Below are 24,338 nucleotides of genomic sequence, written 5' to 3'. Positions count from 1 at the left end.
TTTTGCCTACTTTTCTTTGAAGTTTGATTCAACAAATGAAAGTACAGGTACTCAAGCTTGCTGTTCTCTCTCCTTTTTGAGTCTCCTTTTCTCATGTTCCCCACCCCTGTTTCTTTCATATGCTACCAGCATGCCACCACCACTGACTTGGACTCTCTTGTTCTAGTCTTTCACTGTCAGATTGGGCCTTTGCTGGTGACGTGTATTTACTGCAGGCAGAAAAAATTGGATCCTGCCTTTGACTGGTTGTTTATTTGTTTAATACTTATATGCTTTCTTTATTTTTCCTCAATATATGTTTTTATTTAAATTAGAAACATGAATGCTTCACATGTCAATCCCAACTTTCTCTCCCACCTCTCCTCCCTTGTCCCTCCACCAGCCCCCCTGCACCCCACCCAATCCCCACACCATTCCCCAGGGAGGGTGAGGCCCTCCTTGCGGGGGAGCTCCAAAGTCTGTCATTTCATACAGGGCAGGACCTAGGCCCTTCCCCATGTGTCCAGGCTGAGAGAACGTCCCTCTATTTGGAATGGGCTCCCAAAGATCATTCATACACCATGTTAAACACTGATCTACTACTCAAGGTCCCTGTGATTTCTATGGCCTCCTCACTGAGACTACATTCATTGAGTCTGGATCAATTCCCTGTTGGTCTCTTAGCCATCAGTCTGGGGTTCAAGAGCTCCACCTTGTCAGGTCAGCTGTCTTTGTGGGTTTCACCAACATGGTCTTGACCCCTTTGCTCATCACTCCTCCATCTGTCACTAGGTTCCAGGAGTTCAGTTCAGTGTTTAGCTGTGGGTATCTGTTTCTGCTTCCATCAGTCACTGAATGAAGGTTCTAGGATGGCTTATAAGGTAGTCATCAACCTTATCATCAAGGAAGGGCTATTAATGTAGTCTCTCCACTATTGCTTAGTTTGCCAGTTGGTGTTATCCTTGTAGATCTCTGGAGATCTCACTAGTGTCAGCTCTATCCTTAAGCCTATAATGACTCCATCTAATATGGCATTTGTCATCCTGCTGTCCTCTATTCTTACCTCAATTCAACCTTCCTGCTCCCCCATGCCTTCTTCTCCCCTCCTCTTATCCCCCTCACTTTTTCCTGGTTCCCCCCTTCCCCCGCCGATGTTCCCAATCTGCTCAGGAGATCTTGCTGCATTCCACTTCTCTGGGGTATCATGCATCTCTCTCTCTCAGGAATCTCCCTGTTACCCAGACTCACTGGCACTGGGATAGTAGGCTGGCATTCCCCTGATCCATATCTAAAATCCATATATGAGTGAGTACATGTTTGTCTTTTTGTGTTTGGGTTACCTCACTCAGGATGGTTTCTTCTAGTGTCATCCATTTGCCTGCAAATTTCAAGATGCCATTTTTTCCCCGCTGAGTAGTACTCCATTGTGTAAATATACCACATTTTCTCTATCCATTCTTCAGTTTTGGGAGGACAAGGGCTTCCATGAGGGATTTTCAGAGTCTGTTCAGAGTCTGTCACTTCATTCCAGGAAGGGCCAAAGTTCTTCCCCATGTGTCCAGGCTGAGAGAGCATACCAAGTGGTATCGTTTTCCAGAGTCCCTCTGTATGCCAGGAATAAATACTGCTCTACTCTCTAAAATCCCACAGATTGCCAAGGCCTCCTCTCTGTCACCCAGGTTCAGTGGGAGGGATGTCTGGATCAGCCCCATGCTGGTCCCCCAGTCATCAGTCTTGGGTCCATATGTTCCCCTTGTTTAGGTCAGCTGCCTCTGTGGGTTTCACCAGCCCAATCTTGATTCCTTTGGTCATCACTCCTCTTTGCAACTGGGTTCCAGTAGTTCATTTCGGTACACAGCTGTGGGTGTCTGCCTCTGCCTCCATCAGCCACTGGATGAGAGTTCTAGGATGGCATTTAAGGTTGTCATCATTCTTATTATCATGGGAGGGCATTTAAGGTAGCCTTAATGCCAGGTGGTGTCATTCTTGTAGATCTATGAAGATCTCACTAGTGCCAGATCTCTCCTCCAACTTATACTGGCTTCCATCCTTTTCTCCTCTATTCTTACCCTGACTCAACCTTCCTGCTCTCCCATGTCTTCCTCTCCCCTCCTCTTTTCTCCCTCTCTTTCTCCCATCTCCTTCTGCCCTCCCCTTCTCCCTCCTATTCCAATTAGGAGATCGCATCCCCTAACCCTTCTCCAGGTTACCATGTATATCTCTTTTAGGGTAGGAGGTCCTATTTATTAATTGTCGATCTCAGTGTTTGTGCTATTTGTGTTATGTTTGGGAAGTGGTCTCCTGTACCAATTCATTCAAGGGTACCTTCCACTTTCTCTTCTAAAAAGTTCGGTGTGGCTGGATTTATGTTGAGGTCTTTGATACATTTAGACTTAAGTTTTGTGCATGGTGATAGACATGGATCTATCTGCAGTCTTCTTACATGCCAATATCCAGTTATGCCAGCACCATTTGTTGAAGATGCTATCTTTTTTTCCATTGTATAATTTTAGCTTCTTTGTTGAAAATCAGGTGCTCATAGGTTTGTGGATTAATCTCAGTGTTTTCAATTCTATTCCATTGGTCTACCTGTCTATTTTTGTGCCAATACCAAGCTGTATTCAGGACTATAGCTCTATAATAGAGCTTGAAGTCAGGGATGGTGATGCCTTCAGATGTTGCTTTGTTTAGCAGGGTTGTCTTGGCTATCCTGAGTTTTTTGTTTTTCCATATAAAGTTGAGAATTTTTCTTTCAAGGTCTGTGAAGAATTGAGCTGGGATTGTGATGGGGATTGCATTGAATCTGTAGATTTCTTTTGGCAAGATTGCCTTTTTTTACTACATTGATCCTACCTATCCAAGAGCATGGGAGATCTTTCCATTTCCTGGTGTCTTCTTTAATTTCTTTCTTTAAAGCCTCAAAGTTCTTTCCTCACTGGTCTTTGATTTGTTTGGTTAGTGTTACCCACAGGTATTTTATGTTGTTTGTGGCAATTGTAAAGGGTGATGCTTCTCTGATTTCTTTCTCAGCCCATTTATCATCTGTATATATTAGGGCTACTGATTTTCTTGAGTTTATCTTGTATCCTGACATTTTGCTGAAGGTGTTTATCAGCTGTAAGTGTTCCATAGTAGAGTTTTTTTGGTCACTTATGTGAACTATCATATCATCTGCAAATAGTTTGACCTCTTCCTTTCCAATTTGTATCCCCTTGATCTCCTTTTGTTGTCTTATTGCTCTAGCTAGAGCTTCAAGTACAATATTGAAAAGGTATGGAGAGAGTGGACAGCCTTGTTTTGTTCCTGATTTTAGAGGAATTGCATTGAGTTTCTGTCCATTTAGTTTGATGTTGGCTGTTGGCTTGCTATATATAGCTTTTATGATTTTTAGGCATGTTCCTGTTATCCAGGATCTCTCCAAGACCATTATCATGAAGGGGTATTGGACACTATCAAAGGCTTTTTCAGCATCTAGTGAGATGATCATGTGATTTTTGTTTCTCAGTTTGTTTATATGGTGGATTACATTGATGGATTTTCGTATGTTGAACCATCCCTGCATCCCTGGAATGAAGCCTACTTGATTATGGCAAATGAGTTTTGTGATGTGTTCTTGGACCCGATTTGCCAGTATTTTATCAAGTATTTTTGCCTCAGTGTTTATGAGGGATATTGGTCTGAAGTTCTCTTTCTTAGTTGTGTCTTTGTGTGGCTTGGGTACCAAGGTTATGGAAGCCTTGTAAAAAGAGTTTGGCAAAGACCCTTCTGCTTCTATAGCATGGAATACTTTGAGGAGAATTGGTATAATCTGTTCTTTGAATTTCTGGCAAAGTTCTGAAGCTATCTGGCCCTGGGCTTTTTTTGGTTGGGAGTCTTTTGATGACTGCTTCTATTTCCTTAGGTGTTATAGGACTATATAAATTGCTTATCTGTTCTTGATTTAATTTTGGTAAGTGATATTTATCCAGAAAATTGTCCATGTTCTTTAAATTTTCAAATTTTGTTGAGTATAGTTTTCAAAATATGACCTGATGATCCTCTGGATTTCCTCACTGTCTGTTGTTATGTCTCCCTTTTCATTTCTGATTTTGTTAATTTGCATGTTCATACTCTGCCGTTTAGTGAGTTTGGATAAAGGTTTGTCTATCTTGTTGATTTTCTCAAAGAACCAACTCTTTGTTACATTGATTCTTTGTATAGTTTTCCTAGTTTTAATTTATTGATTTCAGCCCTCAATTTGATTATTTCTTGGTGTCTGCTCCTCTGGGGTGAGTTTGCTTCCTTGTGTTCTTGAGCTTTCAGTTGTGCTGTTAATTTTCTAATGTGACTTTTCTCCAGTTTCTTCATGTGGGCACTTAGTGCTATGAACTTTCCTCTTAGCACTGCTTGCAAAGTGTCCCATAAGTTTGGGTACCTTGCATCTGTATTCTTAGTGAATTCTAGGAAGTCTTTAATTTCTTTTTTTTTATTTCTTCTTTGACCCAGGAGTGGTGCAATTGTGTATTATTCAATTTCCATGTATTTGTAGGGCTTCTACGTTTTGTGTTAATGTTGAATTCTAACTTTAAGGCATGATGGTCTGATAAGATACGTGCAGTTATTCCATTTTTTTGTACCTGTTGAGTTTTGCCATGTTGCTAAGTATGTGGTTGATTTTTGAGAAGGTTCCCTGTGGAGCTGAGAAGAAGGTATATTCTTTTGTGTTTGGATGGAGTGTTCTATAGATGTCTTTTAAACCCAGTTGGGTCATAACTTCTATTAGGTCTTTCCTATCCTTGGTAAGTTTCTCTCTTGTGGTCTTTTCTAGTGGTGAGAGTGGGGTGTTGATGTCTCCCACTACAAGTGTGTGAGGTTTTATATGTGCTTTGAGTTTTAGTAATGTTTATTTTACGAATGTGCATGGCTTCGTATTTCTGGCATAGATGTTTATAATTGAGACTTCATCTTGGTTGATTTCTCCTATGATGAGTATGAAGTGACCTCCTTCATCTCTTTTGATTGATTTTAGTTTAAAGTCTAATTTGTTAGATATTAGGATTGCCACCCTCTCTTGTTTCTTGTGTCCATTTGATTGGAAAATCTTTTTCCAACCCTTAATTCTGAAATAATGTCTGTCTTTGAAGACTAGGTGTGTTTCTTGTATGCAGCAGAAGGATGGATTCTGTTTTCGAATCCATTCTTTTATCCTGTGTCATTTTTGGGCGAGATAAGACCATCAGTACTGATGAAAATTAATGACCATTGATAGCTCATTCTTGTTTAGTTTGGAATGGTTGTTGTTGGTGGAATTGTATGTGGATTTCTACCACTTTTTCTTTTGCCTGTTGGTAAAGTGGGGTTATCTATTGCCTATGTTTTTCTGGTTGTACTCAACATCCTTGGGTTGGAGTTTTTCTTCCAGAACTTTCTGTAGGGCAGGGTTAGTGGGTATGTATTGTTTAAATCTGGTTTTGTTATGAAATATTTTGTTTTCTCCATCTATATTGATTGAAATCTTTGCTGGGTATAGCAGTCTTTGCTGGCATCTGTGGTCTCTTAATGTTGGTAGAATATCTATACAGCACCTTCTGGCTTTCATGGTTTCCATGGAGAAGTCAGGTGTAATTCTGATAGGTTTGCCTTTATATGTAACTTGGCCTTTTCCCCTAGTTGCTCTTAATATTCTTTCTTTATTCTGCATCTTTGAGGTCTTGATTATTATGTGTCGAGGGGATTTGTTTTTTTGGGTCCATTCTATTTGGTGATCTGTAAACTTCTTGCCCCTTCATTGGCATGTCTTTCTTTAGGTTGGGAAAGTTTTCTTCTATTATTTTGTTGAATATATTTTCTGGCCCTTTGAGGTGGGTTTCTTCACCTTCTTCTATACCCATTATTCTTAAGTTTGGTCTTTTCACGGTGTCCCATAAATCCTGGATATTTTATGGTAGGGATTTGTTGGACTTAAAATTTTCTTTGGTCAATGAATCTAAATCTCCTAGTGTATCTTAAATACCTGAGATTCTCTCTTCCATCTCTTGTATTCTGTTGGTTATGCCTGCATCTGTAGTACCTGACTGTTTTCCCAGCTTTTCTATTTCCAGCATTCCTTCAGACTGTGTTATTTTTTTGCTTTTGTTTCTATTTCAGATTTTAGCCCTTGCACCCTTTGAATTGTTTCTTGCAATTTTTGGTTTGTCTTTTGCTCCATTTCTTGCATTTTTTGGATTGTTTTTTTTGCTTTCATCTCTTTAAGGGATTTTCACATATTCTTTTTGAGTGCCTCTATCATTTCCATGAAGTTGCTTTTTAAGTCATTCTCTTCTGGTTCATTTGTGATGGGGTGTTCCAGTCTTGTTGGTGTAGGTCTCTGGATTCTGGCAGTGTCATATTGGTTTTTCTGTTGCTCCTTGTGTTTTTATATTGCCTCCTTCCAATCTGTTCTTGCACTGGGTTCCAGAGAGTGTCTCTTCATCTCCTGGTGGGTGTGTGACCAGGGTCTCCTTCTGGTATAAGTATACTGTTTTGTTAGCTCTCCACTTCCTGGTCTCGTGTGTGGACAAATGGACTAGCATGCTGGGGTGCTTTGGATCCCACTGGGATGGATGGGAGCCCCAGTGATTTGCCCCAAGCACAGGAGTGTGGCCTAGAGAGAGGCCCTGATAGTCTTAGTCATGTAGGTGGAACAGGAGACTAGGATGCTGGGATGAGTTTGCTCCTTCCTCTGGGATAGAAGCTGCTGTGGCAATTCCCAAGCAAGATCTAGTCCTTGTTATGTGGGTGGAACAGGAAACTATGGTACCTTGTCTCCTGCTGCCACTGCTGGGATGGAAGCTTCAGTGGCATAGCCTAGGCTCAGGCAGGTGGTCCATAAATGGGCCCTGGTTTACCTAGACCCATGGGTGGTGCAGGAGACTAGGGAGCGTTGGCTCCCAGCTGCTGGGATTGAAGACGCAGTGGTAGACCACAAGCACAGGCAGCCAGTCTAGTCCTAGTTCTGTGGTTGGGATGGAAGCCTCGGTGGCAGAGCACTGATCTGCTTTCTTTATGGTTGTTTTTTTAGTTGGAAAACTGACATCATTACCACTCAGAATTATTTTTGAGAATTATGTAATAATTATCATTTTGCCTTTTTTGTGATGATTAACTCTGTCTTAGTTCATATATACATTCTCATGGTTGTGTGCAGGTTGTGAACAGGATTCCTTAAAGTGTATTCTATAGTGCTGGCTTATGGATATAGATTTCCATAGATTCCGTTTTTCATGGAACAGTTCATTTATTCTTTAATTCATATGATTTTTTAGCATAGTAATATTGGCTTTCAGTTACTTGATCTTCCAGAGACTGAAGTTCATCATTCCGTGCCATCCTGGCTTTCAGAGGTTCTGCTAAGGAATTTGCTGTTCTGGTAGATTTTCTTTGACATGTCACTTGAAATTTTCATTTTAGAACTTTCAATATTCTTCCCTCTTTTTTATGTACAGCGTTTTTACTGTAATATGATGTGGGGAATTCCTTTCGTATATTTGTCATACTAAAAGCCTTGTCTATGTCATTATCTACCTCTTTCTCATTACATGGGTTTTTATTTTTTGCTGTTTTCTTATTGTTTTTTCCTTATTAGCTCATACTTCATTATTTTTCTATAGTCATCTTTGATAATTCTCCACTTTTAATACTAATTCACAGTTCTTGTATGTTCTGCTCATAACTTTTTATTTCTTCTTATCTGAATGCTTTGCGTCCCTTTTCTTCAAGTACTAATAGTCTGTCCTGTATTTATTCTAGCAGGTTGATGAGATTTTTCAACTGAGTTTTCAACTTGACTTGACATTTCACTTCCAAAATTTAAAATTTTAAAAGCATTCCTATTTATTGGATTCCTCTTTCCTATCCTGTGTTGTCTTCCTGATTTCACTCACGTGCTTTTGTGTAGGGGAGGGGTCATGCACACATTTGTGTGTGTGCATGTGAGATATGCATGTGTAGGTTAGGGCTTTCTGTGTCTTCCACAACCAGTGTCTGCTGTATTTTTGAGATAGAGCTTCTGATTGACCTTAGAGCATATCGATTTGACTAGGCTGGCTGACCAGTGAGTTTCATGGATCTGCTTGCTACCTGCCCCGATCCCACCCCAGTGCTACAGTTATAGAAATGTACCTTAGGCCCAGATTTTACATAGGTGCTGGTGACCTGAACTTAAGTTCTTGTGTATAGGCAGTAGGCACTTTACCAGCTAAGCCATCTCCCTAGTCTGCAACTGCTCAGATACCAGTTTGTTCATTTTTAATTCATTTAGGCTTTCTGTTTCCTGAAAAGCAAACAGGAGTAGAATGGGTTACTCATTTTGCTAACATCTGGCCATTGTAAGAGTGAACTTAATTTTTGCTTGGATGATGGAATATAGAAGTTCTTGGGTATTGGTATTATTAGCCTTAGCCATGGACTGCAGTCTCTTTGGTATTGAGGATAGTGCTAAAAACTTTCATGTGTCATATTTTGTTAATAACTAAACTGAAAAAGTGGTTAATGGAAGAGAGACCTAAGAGAGTTTCTGAAAATGTATCAAAAAGATAACCAGTCGTGAATGCAATAGAAACATGAAGAGAAAAGACAGAGAATTGCAATCCTACATTTAAAAGGAATTCTGCAAGCTGTCAATTGACAGAATTTGGAAAAGAAAATGGGAGGTCATGGATGAGATTCTTTTCCCCCAGTGTATGAATCTTCTGATTCAAGGAGCTGAAGTGAATCCTCAGGAAGACGAACAGAAAATACATTGAGATGTGGTACCAAAGGGAAAGTAGATTTTCAAACAAAAACAGTGGAGACAAAAAGCTATGCATAGTTTTAGAAAAAACACTCTAAAAAGTTTAAACAGAAGTGATTTTATTGTCAATTAGCTGCTTATGCTAATGTTAACTGGATCAATAAACAAATAGTCTGCTGTTCAAGAGTACGTAGACAGCAGTAGTTCGTCACCGAGCCTCCACAGGGAGTGTTTCTGCTTTGTACACTTAGGAATTTACCTTGGGATGGGAAGTTTCAAGTATAAGCTACTGGCCCTAAAACCTCTCTGCTGCTGCATGATTAGGAACCTGCACGCCTGAGTTGTTTTCTTTTGCTGAAGCTGTCAATTTGACTCACACTGCCTTGAATACATTTTCTCCAGCAAGGAATACCGCATGCCCAGCCTCCCCTTTCACATAACTCGGTTCCATATCCAGAGTTACACAAATGCATTTGAATAACAAAAACAAATCATCCCTGGATCACTAGCAGTGACAGTTTTCATGAAAAATAGTTTTCAGCTTTATAGTTTCTAAAATACAGCAAGGCAGAGCAGAAGGAAGTTGAAAAACATGCTAATGAGATACTCCATAGTCTCTGCCATACATATCAAAGAATAACTAACTTAACAGCATCATTTCAGTACCAAACATGAGCCACCAGGCAGTGGGACAATCCCCACAGAGTGCTGTTCTGAAAACAGATATTCGGAAGTATTGAACGTGCTCTTACCAGATGGGAGGAGCTAGTGTACTTTGCTAACTTCATGTGCATTAAACACAGATGGAAGAGTGCCACACAAGGACAAACACATGTCACTGTCATCATAGGAAAGCATTGACTTAAAAACACACACACTTGTGGAGGTCAGAGAAGAACTTGTGTTCTCCTTCTACCTTGTGTGGGTTTTGAAGATTGAGCTCTGGTCGTCAGGTTGTGCAGTCATCACTTTTACTGCCTGAGTCATCACAGCAATCCCGAATTCCAGAACCTAAAACACTATCCATGTGGACTCCCTCTGGCTTTCAGATAATAGTGGTTTTGTAGATTTTACAATCCCATTTCCTCAGAGTTCAGGGACACATCTATCTACCTTCATTACATCTCTACCTAGGAAAATGGAAGCAGGATTGTATGTCTGCTACATTTCTTTCCAGTATCTCGTGGCCACCTATAACATTTTTATACTTTCAAATCTCTTCTTGTCCATAATTGTAAGAATCCAGCTGTAAAACTTAATGTGACAATGGATTTTCAATGGATATTTCAGTCAACTACTTACAGTATAATATACTATCTCAATGTTCATCAACCCATTCTGAGTGGTTTGCTTAAAATGGTTTGTCTATTATTCAGGCTGAACCATTCTAAAATCCAGACTCAAGATGTATGAATTATTAATGGGTGTGATGCCTCTCATCATGTGAGCAGAACTCTATTGTTACAATTTTCTGAAATGTTTTCTCTTTTTTATTTTAAATTACACACAAGCTTGCTTCGTATGTCAATCCCAGCTCCCTCTCTCTCCCCTCCTCCTGTGCTCCCCACTAATGCCCCCAGCCCCCCAGCAATTCCCCAGCCCCCCCACCCAGTCCCCCTTCCACCCTCAGGGAGGGTGAGGCCCTCCATGGGTGATCTCAAAAGTCTGTCATATCATCCTGGGCAGGGTCTAGGCCCTCCCCAGTGTGTCCAGGTTCAGAGAGCATCCCTCCATGTGGAATGGGTACCCCAAGTCCATTCATACTCCAGGGATAAATACTGATCTACTACCTGCGGCCCTGTAGATTGCCTAGTCCTCCTCCCTGATACCCACATTCAGGGGGTCTGGATCAGTCCTATGCTGGCCATTCAGCCGTCAGTCTGGGGTTCATGTGCTCCCCCTTGTTCAGGTCAGCAGTATCTCTGGGTTTCACCAGCCAGGTCTTGAACCCTTTGCTCATCCCTCCTCCCTCTCTGCAACTGGGTTCTAGGAGTTCAGTTCAGTGTTTAGCTGTGGGTGTCTACCTCTACTTCCATCAGCCGCTGTATAAAGGCTCTAGGACTGCATATAGGGCAGTTTTCAATCTCATTACTGGGGAAGGGCATTTAAGGTAGCCTCTCTACCATTGCTTAGATTGCCAGTTGGTGTCATCCTTGTAGATCTCTGGAAATATCCCTAGTGCCAGATCTCTCCTCAAACCTATGACTTCCTCAATTTTGGTGTCTCTCATCCTGCTCTTCTCTATTCTTCCACCGACTCAAACTTTCTGCTCCCCATTTCCTCCTCTCTCCTACTCTTCTTACCCTCTCCTTCTCCTAGTTCCCTCTCCCCTCCCCCCATGCTCCTAATCTTCCCCTTCCCCTTCTTCGGGGTACCATATATATCTCTCTTAGGGTCCTCACTGTTTCTCAGACGTTTTGGCGGTGTGGATTGTAGACTGGTAATGCCATTCCATTTCTAAAATCCATATATGAGTGAGTACATAGCATGTTTGTCTTTTTGTAACTGGGTTACCTCACTTAGGATGGTTACTTCTGTACCATCCATTTGCCTGCAAATTTCAAGATTTCATTGTTTTTTCCTCTGAGTAGTACTCTATTGTGCAAATGTATCACTTTTTCTCTATCCACTCTTCAGTAGAGGGTCATCTATGTTGCATTCAGGTTCTGCCTATTACAAATAATGCCACTATGAGCATAGTTGCACAGATGTTCTTGTTGTATGAATATGCATCTTTTGGGTATATGCTTAATAGTGGAATTGCTGGGTCTTGTGGTAGACTGAGTTCTCATTTTCCTGAGGAATCTCCATACTGATTTCCAAAGTGGCTGTACAAGTTGGCACTCCCACCAGCAGTGGATGAATGTCCTCCTTTCTCCATATCCTCTCCAGCATAAATTGTCGTTGGTGTTTTTTGTTTCAGCCATTCTGACAGGAGTGAGATGGTATCTCAGAGTTGTATTAATTTGCATTTCCCTGATGGCTAAGGATGTTGAGTACTTTCTATCAGCCATTTTAGACTCCTCTGTTGAGAATTCACTATTTAGTTCTGTACCCTACTTTTTAATTGGATTATTTGGTGTTTTGGACACTAGCTTCTTGAGTCCATTGTATATTTTGGAAATCAGCCCTCTGTCAGATGCAGGGTTAGTAAGTATCTTTTCCCTTTCTGCCGGCTGCTGTTTTGTCTTATTGACTGTGTCCTTTGCCTTACAGAAGCTTCTCAGTTTCAGGAAGTCCCATTTACTAACTGTCGATCTCAGTGTCTCTGCTACTGACTGGTGTTATGTTCAGGAAGCTGTCTCCTGTACCAGTTCATTCAAGGGTACCACCCACTTTCTCTTCCAAGAGGTTCAGTGTGACTGGATTTATGTTGAGGTCTTTGATCCAATTGGACTTAAATTTTGTGCATGGCGATAGACATGGATCTATTCGCATTCTTCTACATGCCAGACTGCATTTATATAATCGTGTGTGTGTGTGTGTGTGTGTGTGTGTGTGTGTATGTGCATGTCTGTAAAACAATAATAACTAAAGAAAAATGGACCACGGTCAAGGCCATGAATTTAAGAAACAACAGCATGAAATAAACATAGGAGGAGTTGGAGATAGAGGGAAAATTATGTAAATCCTATGAAATCTTAATAATAAATACATAATTTTAAGATAAATCTGTGCCATGATATAATTTAGCAAAGGCTAAAATTCAGAAGTTCATCACTGTTAGAAAACATTTTAGAGATTCCTGTCTTCCTAATTCACACTGACCTTCAGAGGCTACCAGACCCTTCCTGCCACCGAATCCTGCAAAGGGACCTGGAGGTAGTCATCTATGCCTTCCACTCCACCCTCCAGTACAGCCAGGAAGCAAGAGAGCAAGCAAAGAGCAAACATCAGGTGCATCCAGGAGTAAGAAGAGGGTAAACCCTTGAACCTGTACCTATCAGAAGAGGGAGAGACCCCACTTATACTCACTGGAGGAAGAGATTGGAAGACAACAGAATAAGAAAACATCCAACAACAGTAAGTCTTACGTTACATCACCAGAATCTAGGGACTCTACAGTTACAAGACCTGAACATCTCAATGCAGATGAAATGGAAGAGAATGGCCTTACTATCAACTTCATGAAAATGACAGAGGCCCTCAAAGAGGATATGAGAAAATTCTTTAAAGAAATGGAAGAATAAACAAACCAAAAAACACAAGAAATCAACAAATCTCTTAAAGAAATCCAAGAAAAAACAAACAGATGAAGGAAACAATTGAAACAGTTCAAGACCTGAAAACTGAAATAGAGACAATAAAGAAAACACAAATGGAGGGAATGCTGGAAATAGAAAAGCTGGATAAATGATCAGGAACTACAGATACAAGCATAATCAAAAGAATATAAGAGATGAAAGAGAATCTCAGGCACTAAAGATAAACTAGAGGAAATAGATTCATCAACCAAACGAAATTTGAATTGAGCAAATATTTAACACAAAATATTCAGGAAATATGGGACACCGTGAAAAGACCAGACCTAAGAATAATAGTCATAGAAGAAGGCAAAGAAGCCCAGCTCAAAGGTACAGAAAACATACTCAACAAAATCATAGAAGAAAACTTTCCCAACCTGAAGGAAGACAGGCCTATGACAGTGTAAGAACCATGCCCAACATGAAATAGACTGGACCAAAACAAAAAAAAGTTCCCTCACCACATAATAATCAAAACACCAAACATACTGAATAAAGAATGAATATTTAGAGTAGTGAAGGAAAAATGTCAAGTAACATATAAAGGCAGACCTATTATAATTACACCAGACTTCTCTCTCCATGGAAACCCTGAAAGCCAGAAGGTCCTGTATAGATGTTCTACAACCAGTAAGAGACCATGGATGCTAGTCCAGACTGCTACATCAACCAAAACTCTCAATCATTATAGAGGGAGAAAGCAAGATAATTCATGACAAAACATAATTTGAGGGATGAGAAAAATAATTAATCTGCACATTTGTAGTATTGGCACAAGATTTTGAGAAAGCTTTGTATCCTCATTAGAAACTTATTTTTCCATGTCCTTATTTTGACAAGTTTATATAATAAACATTAAATATATTTATTTAATGTGCTTTTTATGTTTTGCATTGGCATAATCAATAAATAATGGTAAATTTCAACTCCAATGCTCAAGAATGCTTCAAGAAAGGTTCCATTTGAGTTTATCATACAAATCTGTTTTTAAACAAATATCAGAAAAGATTTTAAGGAGAGTTATTTGAAGCATTTTCCTATTAACAGTAGGGAATAACAATGATTTCCATATGATTAATTTCATGTTATTTTTTGAAAACTTTTAAACATCTTATCTATCCATCTATCTAATGTCATCTGTCTATTCTATCTGACTATCTATCTACCTATCAATCATCTGTTTATCTATCATCTATCATCTATCATTTTGCGTGTGTTTGTGTGTGTGTGTGTGTATGTGGTGTATGCTATGGCACATATATAGAGGTTGGAGGACAACTTGCAAGTGTCTGCTGAGTTGTCTCATTTGCTCATTAGAATATTCTTTTCATGTTTTATCCATAAACATTGATCTATAATCATTATGATGGTTCAAGAAATGTACAGTGATTACAGCTGTGAAACAGTATTTTATTCCAGTATCAGGACCTTTTTGTTTTAACAGAATGCTATCATAGCCAGGATCTGGTAGCTGGATGACTCAGAGACCTAAGGTAGACCCAAACACAACTGGAAAAAAAAAGCCAATAGAATGATTTCTAATGATATGCTGCTATATTCATAGATCAGTGCCTAGCCTAATCATCATGAGGGAGGTTTCCTCCAAGAGCTGATGGGAACAATACTGAGACCCACAGCAAAACATTTGATAGAGCTCTGGGAACCCTGCAGGAGAAGGGAAAGAAGGATTGTAGAAGCCAGAGAGGTCAAGGATACCAGGAGAACTTGGCCCACAGAATCAATTAAGCAGAGATCATAATGGGCTCACAGAGACTGAAGCAGCATCCATGGGCCTGTATGGGTCTGCACTAGGCTTTTTGCATACATTCTGTGGTTGTTTAACATTGTATTCCTGATCTCTCCAAGACCTTTATCATAAAGGGGTGTTGAATTTTGTGGAAGGCTTTTTCAGCCTCTAATAAGATGATCATGTGTTTTTTTTCTTTCAGTTTGTTTATATGGCAGGTTACATTGACAGATTTTCATATGTTGAAGCATGCCTGCATCTCTGGAATGAAGCCTACTTAATCATGGTGCATGGTCCTTTTGATGTGTTCTTAGATTCGGTTTTCAAGTATTTTATTGAATAATTTTGCATCTATGTTTATGAGGGAAATTGGTCTGAAAGTCTCTTTCTTTGTGTGGTTTATATACTAGGCTGATTGTGGCCCCATGAAATGAATTTGGCAATGTTCCATCTCTTTCTATTTTAAAGAATAATTTGAGGAGTGTTGGTATTAGCTATTCTTTGAAAGTTTGGTAGAATTCTGAGCTAGAACCGTCTGTCCCTAGGCTGTTTTTTGGTTGGGAGACTTTTGATGACTGATTCTATTTCTTTAGGGGTTATAGGCTTATTTAAATTGCTCATCTGATCTTGATTTATCTTTGGCAAGTGGTATCTATGAAGAAATTTGTTCATTTCTTTTAGATATTCAATTTTGTGGATTATAGTGTTTTGAAGAAGTGACCAGATGATTCTTTGGATTTACTTAGTGTCTGTTGTTATGTCTCCTTTTTTGTTTCTTATTTTATTAATTTGATATTAACTGGTTGGCATAAGGGTTTGTCTATATTTATGATTTTCACAAAGAATCAACTCTTTGTTTCTTTGATTCTTTGAATTGTTCTCTGCTCCTATTTTGTCCCTCAGTTTGCTATTATTATTATTATTACTTTGATTTTTTGAGACAGGTTTTCTCTGTAGCTTTGGAGCCTAACCTGGAACTTGCTTTGAAGCTCAGGCTGGCCTTGAACTCGCAGAGATCCACTTCCTCTGCCTCCTGAGTACTAGGATAAAAGGCATGTGCCACCATTGCCCGATCAGTTTGACCATTTACTACTCGTCTTTGTTGCATTTGCTCCTTTTTGTGTTATGGAACTTTCAGGTGTGCTGTTGTGAGTTATTTTTATTTTTCTTATAAAGGCACTTATTGCTATAAACTTCCTCTTAGCACTGCTTTCATTGTGTCCTTTAAGTTTGGGTATATTGGGCATTAATTTTCATTGAATTTTAGGAAATCTTTAATTTCTTTATCTCTTCCTTGACCCAGTGGTTATTCCTTATAGAGTTGTTCAATTTCCATGAGTTTGTAGGCCTTCAGGTGTTTGTATTGTTTTTGAAAACTAGCCTTAATCCATTGTGATCTGATAAGGTACAGGGTGTTATTTCAATTTTCTTATATGTATTGAGACTTGCTTTGTTACCAAGTATGTGTTCAATTTTGAAGGAGATTCTGTCAGGTGCTGATAACAAGGTATATTCTTTGTGTTTTGGTAAAATGTTCTGTAGACATCTGTTAGGTCATAATGTTCCATTATTTCGATGTATCATTTCCATCTGAATAACCTGCCCATTGGTGCGAGTGGGATGTTGAAGTCTCCCACTATTTGCATGTATTGTTTGATGTGTGATTTAAGCTTTAGTAATGTTACATTTACAAATGTGGGTACCCTTGAATTTTGGGCACAGATTTTCAAAATTGAACTGTCTTCTTGGTGGATTTTTCCTTTGATGATGAGTATGAAGTGTCTTTCTCCATCTCTTTTGGTTAATTTTGGTTGGAAGTCTATGTTGTTAGATATTAGAATAGTTATACCAACTTGCATTTTGGGTTCATGTGCTTGGAAAATCTTTTTCCAACTCTTTACTCTGAAGTGTCTTTGATGTTGATGTGTGTTTCTTGTATTCACCAGAAGGATGGATCCTGTTTTTTCACCCATTCTGTTAGTCTGCATCTTTTTATTGTGGAATTGAGTCCACTGAAATTGAGGAATATTAATGACCAGTTATTGATAATTCCTGATATTTTTTGTTGTTTTGTTGGTGGTGGTGTTGGTAGTGTGTGTGTGTGTGTGTGTGTGAGAGAGAGAGAGAGAGAGAGAGAGCAAGAGAGAGAGTGAGAGACAGACATAGACAGTAACACACACACAAACACACACACACACAGAGAGAGAGAGAGAGAGAGAGAGAGAGAGAGAGAGAGAGAGAGAGAGAGAGAGAGAGAGTTAGTTTCCCTTCATTTGATTTCTCTGGTGTGAGATTATTTATTTCCTGTGTTTACATGGGTGTAGTTTACCTTCCTAGGTTGGAATTTTCCTTCTAGCACCTTCTATAGGGCTGGATTTGTAGATAGATACTGTTTAAATTTGACTTTGTTATGGAATATCTTGTTTTCTCTATCTATGGTGACTAAAAATCTTTGTGGAATAGTAGCCTGGACTGGCCTCTGTGGTCTCATAATGCCTGCAATACATCTGTCTAGGCTCTTCTGGACTTTAGAGTCACCATTGGGAAGTTGGGTGTTATATGTTACTTGGCATTTTCCCCACCTTTTTTCTTTCTTCTGTACATTTAGTGCTATAATTTTTTGGGGGTATGGAAGTTTGTGGGGAGGGCATCCTACCTGGATCTGTGCCCAGTGTTAGTGCATCTTGGTATGCTATATTCCCTTAATAAGACTGGGAGGTCTGCTCTTTTCTGAAATGAAAACGGAGTAGCAGTGGATCTGGGTGAGAGGGGAGGTTGGAGGGGACTGGGAGGAGGGGAGGAGAGGCTGCAGTTGGGATATATTGTATGAGAGAAGAATTAAGAAAAACAGAATGCTATAAGGTAAAAGAGACATAGTGATTATCATCTTGATGATTTTTTTGTGGAAGACAGACAGAAAATGAAAGGTCAGTTTTGTAATGTTAGGTCTGGCCAAATAAGGAATCACTCCTGCAACAGGTGAGAAAGAGTAGCTTGTTGGATTGTTGTGGTAAAGGAAGGCAATGTAGCTTATTTTGAGATGAAATGTTGAAATGTCTAGCAGTTGGAAATTTGTGGCTGAAATCCCATGCTGGAGAAACCAGGTGGAATCAAATTTCTTTTTACATCATTTCTGCCCATGGCACTTTTTTTTGTTCTTTCCTCAGAATTATGTGTCATGTGATAGCATATAGTTCTAGTTACTTTAATGAAAGAAAATTATTATATAAGCTACTATCTTAAGCGAGGATTATCTGTTTTTACCTATTAGTTATCATTAACAATGCACTTGCATTTCTGTCTTTAAGCAAGACTTGTTTTAAAATTCATATATCTCCACAGGTATATGTTTACAATTATGAATATTAGAGATGTTGTTGTAAAAAAGGACAAGGACAACACGCTCTTTTTTTTTTTGGTTTTACGAGACAGGGTTTCTCTGTTTTGGAGGCTGTCGGTCAAGCCTGGCCTCAAACTCACAGAGATCCGCCTGCCTCTGTCTCCTGAGTGCTGGGATTAAAGGCGTGTGCCACCAATGCCCGGCGACAATCTGCAGTGTGTTTAACAAAGATGATCTGATTATCATCTGAATGCCTTCTCTATAAAACCTCAATTAAGTAATGTGGATAAGTTTACTGATAGATTGCTTTAATCAAAACTTTCTGAATATTCAAACCAACTTCACTGTATTATGGCCTGTGGTTTTTACTGTAAAGATTTTGATTGAAAGTGTTGGTTGAACGCTTACTGTCTTCTTTAGTCACTTCACAAGTATGACAAACATTTTGTCAAAGGATTTCTCAGTGACTTTCATTATTATGTATTTGAGACACTTAAGATGAAACTTAGACTATTTTAGTATAAACTCTTAGCCATGAAATAATAATTATAATGAATCACACATTAACACGAAGCATAAAATCACTTTTAGTGTAAAACAGTGAATGAGTTTTAAAGATAAAATGTGTTATGAATAATAGCTATCACTAGAAAGAGAAATGGAAGGATGTGTGTCTTTTAACTCGAAAGAAGTAGTTCTTTAACTGCCTAGCACATTACCTCATGTATGGCATGAGTGTTGGATGTGTATCTTATAACTTGAAAGAAGTAGTTCTTTAACTGCCTAGCACATTACCTCATGTATGGTGTGAGCGTTGATATTAAGCTTGTGTTCTGCATCTGGCTCTTTCCCTAATGACAGTTAACTCCCATCTGAGTCATTATTCTATCACTGTGAAGAGACACGATGACCGTGGCAGTTTCTTTAAAGGAAGACATTTCATTGGGGCTGGCTTACAGTTTTCAGAGGTTCAGTTCATTATGGTCACAGCGGGATATATGGCTGAACACAGGCAGACATGGTGCTGGAGAGGTGGCTGAGAGTTCTACATCTGGATCGGCAGGCAGCAGAAAGAGGGAGAGACATCAGGCCCGGCTTGAGCATTTGAAACCCCAAACCCACCGGCAACCACACCTCTTAACCACTGTCAAGTAATGCAACTCCTTAAGGAGCAAGCATTCGAATACATGACTCTGGTGCCCATTTTTATTCAGACCACGAGAACCCCTAGGCAGGTGTTCTGAATCCTGCACTCTACCTTTCAGACCCCACATCTCCCCTCAACCCCTCCCTCTGTCCTTATTCAGTTTCCTCTCCAGATTTCCCAGCTGGCATCTAAAGATCCTTTTCTTCTTCCCTACAACAGTCCTTCACTTATTTTTAGCTTTACTTTTTAGTTTCCTTCTCCATTCATATTCAAAATATGGCAACCATCTCGAGAAAGAAGTTAGTATCTGCATTAATTAGAGTTTCCATTGTTGGGATAAAAGAACATGGGGAGAAAAGGATTTATTTCTTCTTCTAGTTTGTTGTCCATCATCCAGGAGAGCCAGGGCAGGAACCAAAGGCAGGAACCTGGAACAGGAACTGAAGCAGAGGTCACAGAGGAGTACTGCCTGCTTTCATGGCTTGTTCAGTCTGCCTTCTTATAGTACCCAGGATCACCTGCCCACGGGTAGCATGGCCCACAATGGGCTGGAACTTCCCACATCTGTTGGGGAAGTCCTGTGTATTTGTCAATAAAGCACTGCTGCCCAATAGGAATCTAGATAGGTGGGACTAAGAGTCCAGGAGAACTCTGGGAAGGAGAAACAGAGAGTCGAGATGTAACGCCATGGGGTAGGAAGCCCGGAAACTTCTCCGGTAAGAGACATACTTAGATTAACAATTATGGGGTAATTACTTAAGTCAGAGCTAGCCAGTAAGAAACAAGCAAGGCCAACGGCTTCATAATTAATATAGCCTCCTGTGTGTTTATTTGGGACTTATGCGGCTCTGGAATCAGGCTGGCGGGAAGGCTTCTCTCAAAGAAAAAGCTTCTCTTAACACACATCGGTCACTAATTAAGAAAATATATTACAGATTTGACTATAGGCCAGTCTTATGGAGACATTTTCTAAATTGAGAGTCCCTCTTCCTAAATGTTGACGTAAAACTAGTGATCATAGAAACTATTTGGTCCTTGCTATAGTGTAGATCCTAAGGCAGGTGAATTTACTCTCTGCCTTTCTGACCCTAGTCCTTTTTCTTTTTCTTCTTTTTGGTTTTTCCAGACAGGGTTTCTCTGTATTGTTTTGGAGGCTGTCCTGGAACTCGCTCTGTAGACCAGCCTGGCCTCGAACTCACAGAGTTCCACCTGCCCCTGCCTCCTGAGTGCTGGGATTAAAGGTGTGTGTCACCAACGCCTGACCTCAGTCCTTTTTCTACTCGAGGCATTTTCCATATACTCCATAGTCAGCATCAGCTGTGGTTTTAGCTTCCCTGGTTTTTACTCCCCTATTCTCATCTATCTGCCCTTGAATAGCTCTGTTAATTCCACTTTCCTTTAGACCAGTCCTTCTAATCCTTGGCAGATCCATTTTTTTGGACCTTGCTGAGACCTACTAAGAGACCACAAGGAAGCAAAGAGGCTGAAATTGTGGCTCAGGAAGTGCACCTCCTCTTCTTGAGTCTGGTGCATAAAATCCTCTTGCCTCTGCAGCTTGCCCATAATCTTAACACTAGAATTAAAAATGTAAAGCCAGATTGTTACATCAGTAACAGTGTTGAGAGATAAAAACCAATTTACAAATAAATAGCCCCTGTCAGTATTATTCAAAGGTTAAATTTGCCAGAACAATCTAATTTCAGCTGCAAATCCACAGCTCCACACACATAGGTAAAGGTTGACGTAACTGCACCTGGAAGCAAACTCACAAGATGCATTTTTTTGTGTCTACCTATTTAGGTAGGTACAGTTTGAAAGTTTGAAAACACAGGTCTTTCTGTAGTGCTGTATTTCAAGAGTAAACAGTAAATGGATTCAGTAACAAATGTCAAGAATGAAAAGCTTCCCCTTCCGTCTGACAGGTGCTATCAGATGTGCTGAAATCACCGATACAAGTTCACTCAGGAGCCATGGAGAAAGACACAGGCCTATGGGGTGCACTTTCCCCTGAGAGTTCCCTGATGGCAGTAACACTAGATCTCTGGGCTGTGTGGGAGCTCTCTGCTCCATTCGACTTTTGAAGATAGGAATAAAGGAGAGATTATATAACATAAGACTTGCTGTGCACCCTTAACCAGTTAAATTTGTTCAAAACCTTTTCAGTCCATTTCAGAGAATAAAGGTGGACACTGTGTGGGATTCTGAGGGTCTTGAATTCTTACTGGGTTGATGAGGATTCCACGTGTATATTTTTTGAGGTTATCCTCTTGAACCCATGCTATATAGCTCTCAGAAGATATCCTGGATCACAAGAGCAGGCTACAAGCACAGGTAGATATAGATTACTCTGATGCTAAAACCCACATCCAGCTTTTGATTTCAGGTTGTTACAGCATGAGAGACAATCATGGGTCAGGTGCTCACTTGAGTATTTAGCTGGGCTGAGGGTGTTGAGAGTTAACTCAGTGCTGGCAAGCACAGTGTTAGGAGATAGGATCCATGTATACTTTCATATGGCTGGGGCCAGAACAGAGGAAATTTCATATGTCAAAGTCACAGCAAACTCGGGAATTGGAAAATTCTGATTTTGGATGACATCTGGGAGTGGCAGCAGGGGTTGTAAGGTGAGCAAATTGTGACAGCTCTGAATATGAGGAATTTCCCACAGGCTTCCACTACAGAGTATTGAGTGAGATCATAAAACTTTTGAAATGGCTTGGACAGAGCTCTAACAGGTTGACTCCCTTACTTGCAAGGTGATCAGAGCCAGTGGGTTGGTTTAACTTTCTGGGGTTGACTTATTTGTCCTTTGTTTGTCTGGGGATTAACGTACTAGAGGGTTTTCCTATCAAGGTCCCCCAGCATCTCTCTTCTGACATGTGGTATCATATCATTGAGGGTTTCATCAGGGCCATCGCAGTGAAAATGATGACATTGATGATAGTGGTGACAGTGAACTGCAGCTTGTCATTCTAAGAATCCTACAAACATTAACTGGACCTGTGTTTGGTGGGGGCCTTGACTTCCAGACAAGGAGGTCAGGTGTTTGAGGTTTGTCGTTGCTGTTCGTCCAGACACATATTTTATCAGGCCTCTGGCATGTCTCCCTTGCTCTCTCTTCTGTGCTTCTGTCTGCTATCCCTAGGAGGAGTACTCACTAGTTCTGCCTGTCTCCTTGCAAGAGTGAAATGCTAATGTTCTCTGCTTTGAAAGGCTAGCATTTAAGCCTATGACCTAGATTTGTGTCCTAGTTTCTCAAGAAAACGAGATCAGGAAAATGAGAATCAGATATTTTTAGCTTTTGTGTTGGGAGGGAAATTCTGCTGATACATGAACAGGGTTCAAATACTGGGCATGGTGGTGAGTTTTAAATGTCATCTTGACACAGTCTGAAATCATATGGGAAGGGAGTCTCAGTAAGGAATTGTCCAGATTGGGATTGCCTGTTGTGTCTGTGAGGGGATTTCTTAGTTGGGTTAACTGAAGCAGGAAGGCCCACCCTAAATGTGGATGGCACCATGTCCTGGCCTGGACCCTGGACTGAGTGAACAGGAGAGACTGAGCAGAACTCTGGCAATGATGCATGCATTTAGTCTGTCTCTCTGCTTGGCTGTGGATGACACTAGTTGCCTCAAGTTCCTGCAGTGATGTCCCAGCAATGACAACAGTTACCTGGGGCTGTAAGCTGAATGGAAAACAAAAGACCTCAAGAGGGGGGTTCTTATCTACATGGCACTCTTTTCCTGCCATGGCGCTCAACTCATTCAGGATACTAAATACTGGAACAACTTATATTCCTGCTGCTAGACAGAGTTCATGCCAAGCATCATTTTGGGATAGTTATTTAGCAATTAATATCTTCTTCAGGTAAAATGCAAATGAAAGAAATAAGATGGAATAAGATGGGTTAAAAAGCAAGTAGGGAGTAAGTTTTCTGATAAGCATAACTAGCTTTCCCTCCTCCTCTTGGAAAAGGCACCAACAACTTATCTAGTAGCCTAAACCCCGATTGGCTAGCCTTGTGTTTGAATTTGTGTTGATTAGATTTTTCTAGAATGGTAAGATACATTAATGTTCCTGTGCAGTCATGTACCAATGTTTTACTTTTGTAGACCTGTTTTGTCCTTGTACTAACCCTACGATTTATCTGTTTAGTTTTGTTTTATTAAATAGACAGAGATTCACAAATTTGAGTGGTCAGCCTAAGGCCTCACAGCAAGCAAGTAACAAATAATTGAAACCCACACGCAACCAAAAATACTCTCTTGTATCTTGATAAATCACTAAAACTTAAAACATTTTAGTGTTTTATCATTATTTTCATGTGTATGGGTATTGACTTACAAGCATGTCTGTGTACCACATACATGCCTGGTGTCTAGGAAGGCCAGGAGAGTGTGTCAGATACCCTGAAACTGGAGTTACAGATGATTGTGAGCTGCCATGTGGGTGCTGGGTCTTGAACTTGGGTCCTTTGGCAGAGCTTCTATTGCTCATAACCACTGTGCCTTATCTCCAGCCCCCAAATGCAAAATAATTTGTGCAGAATTAAAGAAAAGTTTTCATTGTGATAATTAGGTAATACTTTAAAGCATTAATTATGCACCTAGTACATGGCATTTGTATTTTAGTTTAGAATTATTGTTATAATTAATATGTGGTTCATATTGATTAAAATGCAAATGTAACTGCATATCATATAAAGAACAGTAAATGATGAAAGCAGAAGCTTTCCAACTTAATTGGAACCTATTAAAAATGAAAGAAGCAGCCTCATTTTGCAGAACAAGTCAAGTATGCTGGTTTAGGATAGTAAGGCAGGAATGGCTTTGCTGTCTATGAAAACACACACACATTGTTCTGAGTCCTGTATGGAATTCAGTGTTCATCATTAAAATTAAATATGAGCGTTTGATCAATGTCATGAGGTCTTCTCTTAAAGTCTTTTGAATTTAAATTTCATGATTCTGTTTTCCTTACTTCTGAATAATGAATTATAATTATATTATGAAGTTTTTTTTGGTGGAATCTACTTTATAATTTCTGTTTGTAATTAAAGAGATTTTCAAATATTTCTAAGCAGTGTTTTGCTGAGTGTGAACATTTACCCAGCAGGTAGCTGGATAGCTTTT

General features: G+C 39.8%; 1 protein-coding gene across 2 annotated transcripts in view; it reads left to right on the top strand.

Annotated features, from left to right (window-relative positions):
- The window catches only part of Stpg2 (sperm tail PG-rich repeat containing 2), a 456,622-nt gene that overhangs the window by 160,342 nt on the left and 271,942 nt on the right, over window positions 1-24,338 (top strand). The window lies entirely within an intron of this gene.

This window comes from Mesocricetus auratus, unplaced genomic scaffold (assembly GCF_017639785.1).
Source record: "Mesocricetus auratus isolate SY011 unplaced genomic scaffold, BCM_Maur_2.0 Super-Scaffold_100009, whole genome shotgun sequence".
NCBI lineage: Eukaryota > Metazoa > Chordata > Mammalia > Rodentia > Cricetidae > Mesocricetus > Mesocricetus auratus.
This window is presented reverse-complemented; position numbering and strand designations above follow the sequence as displayed.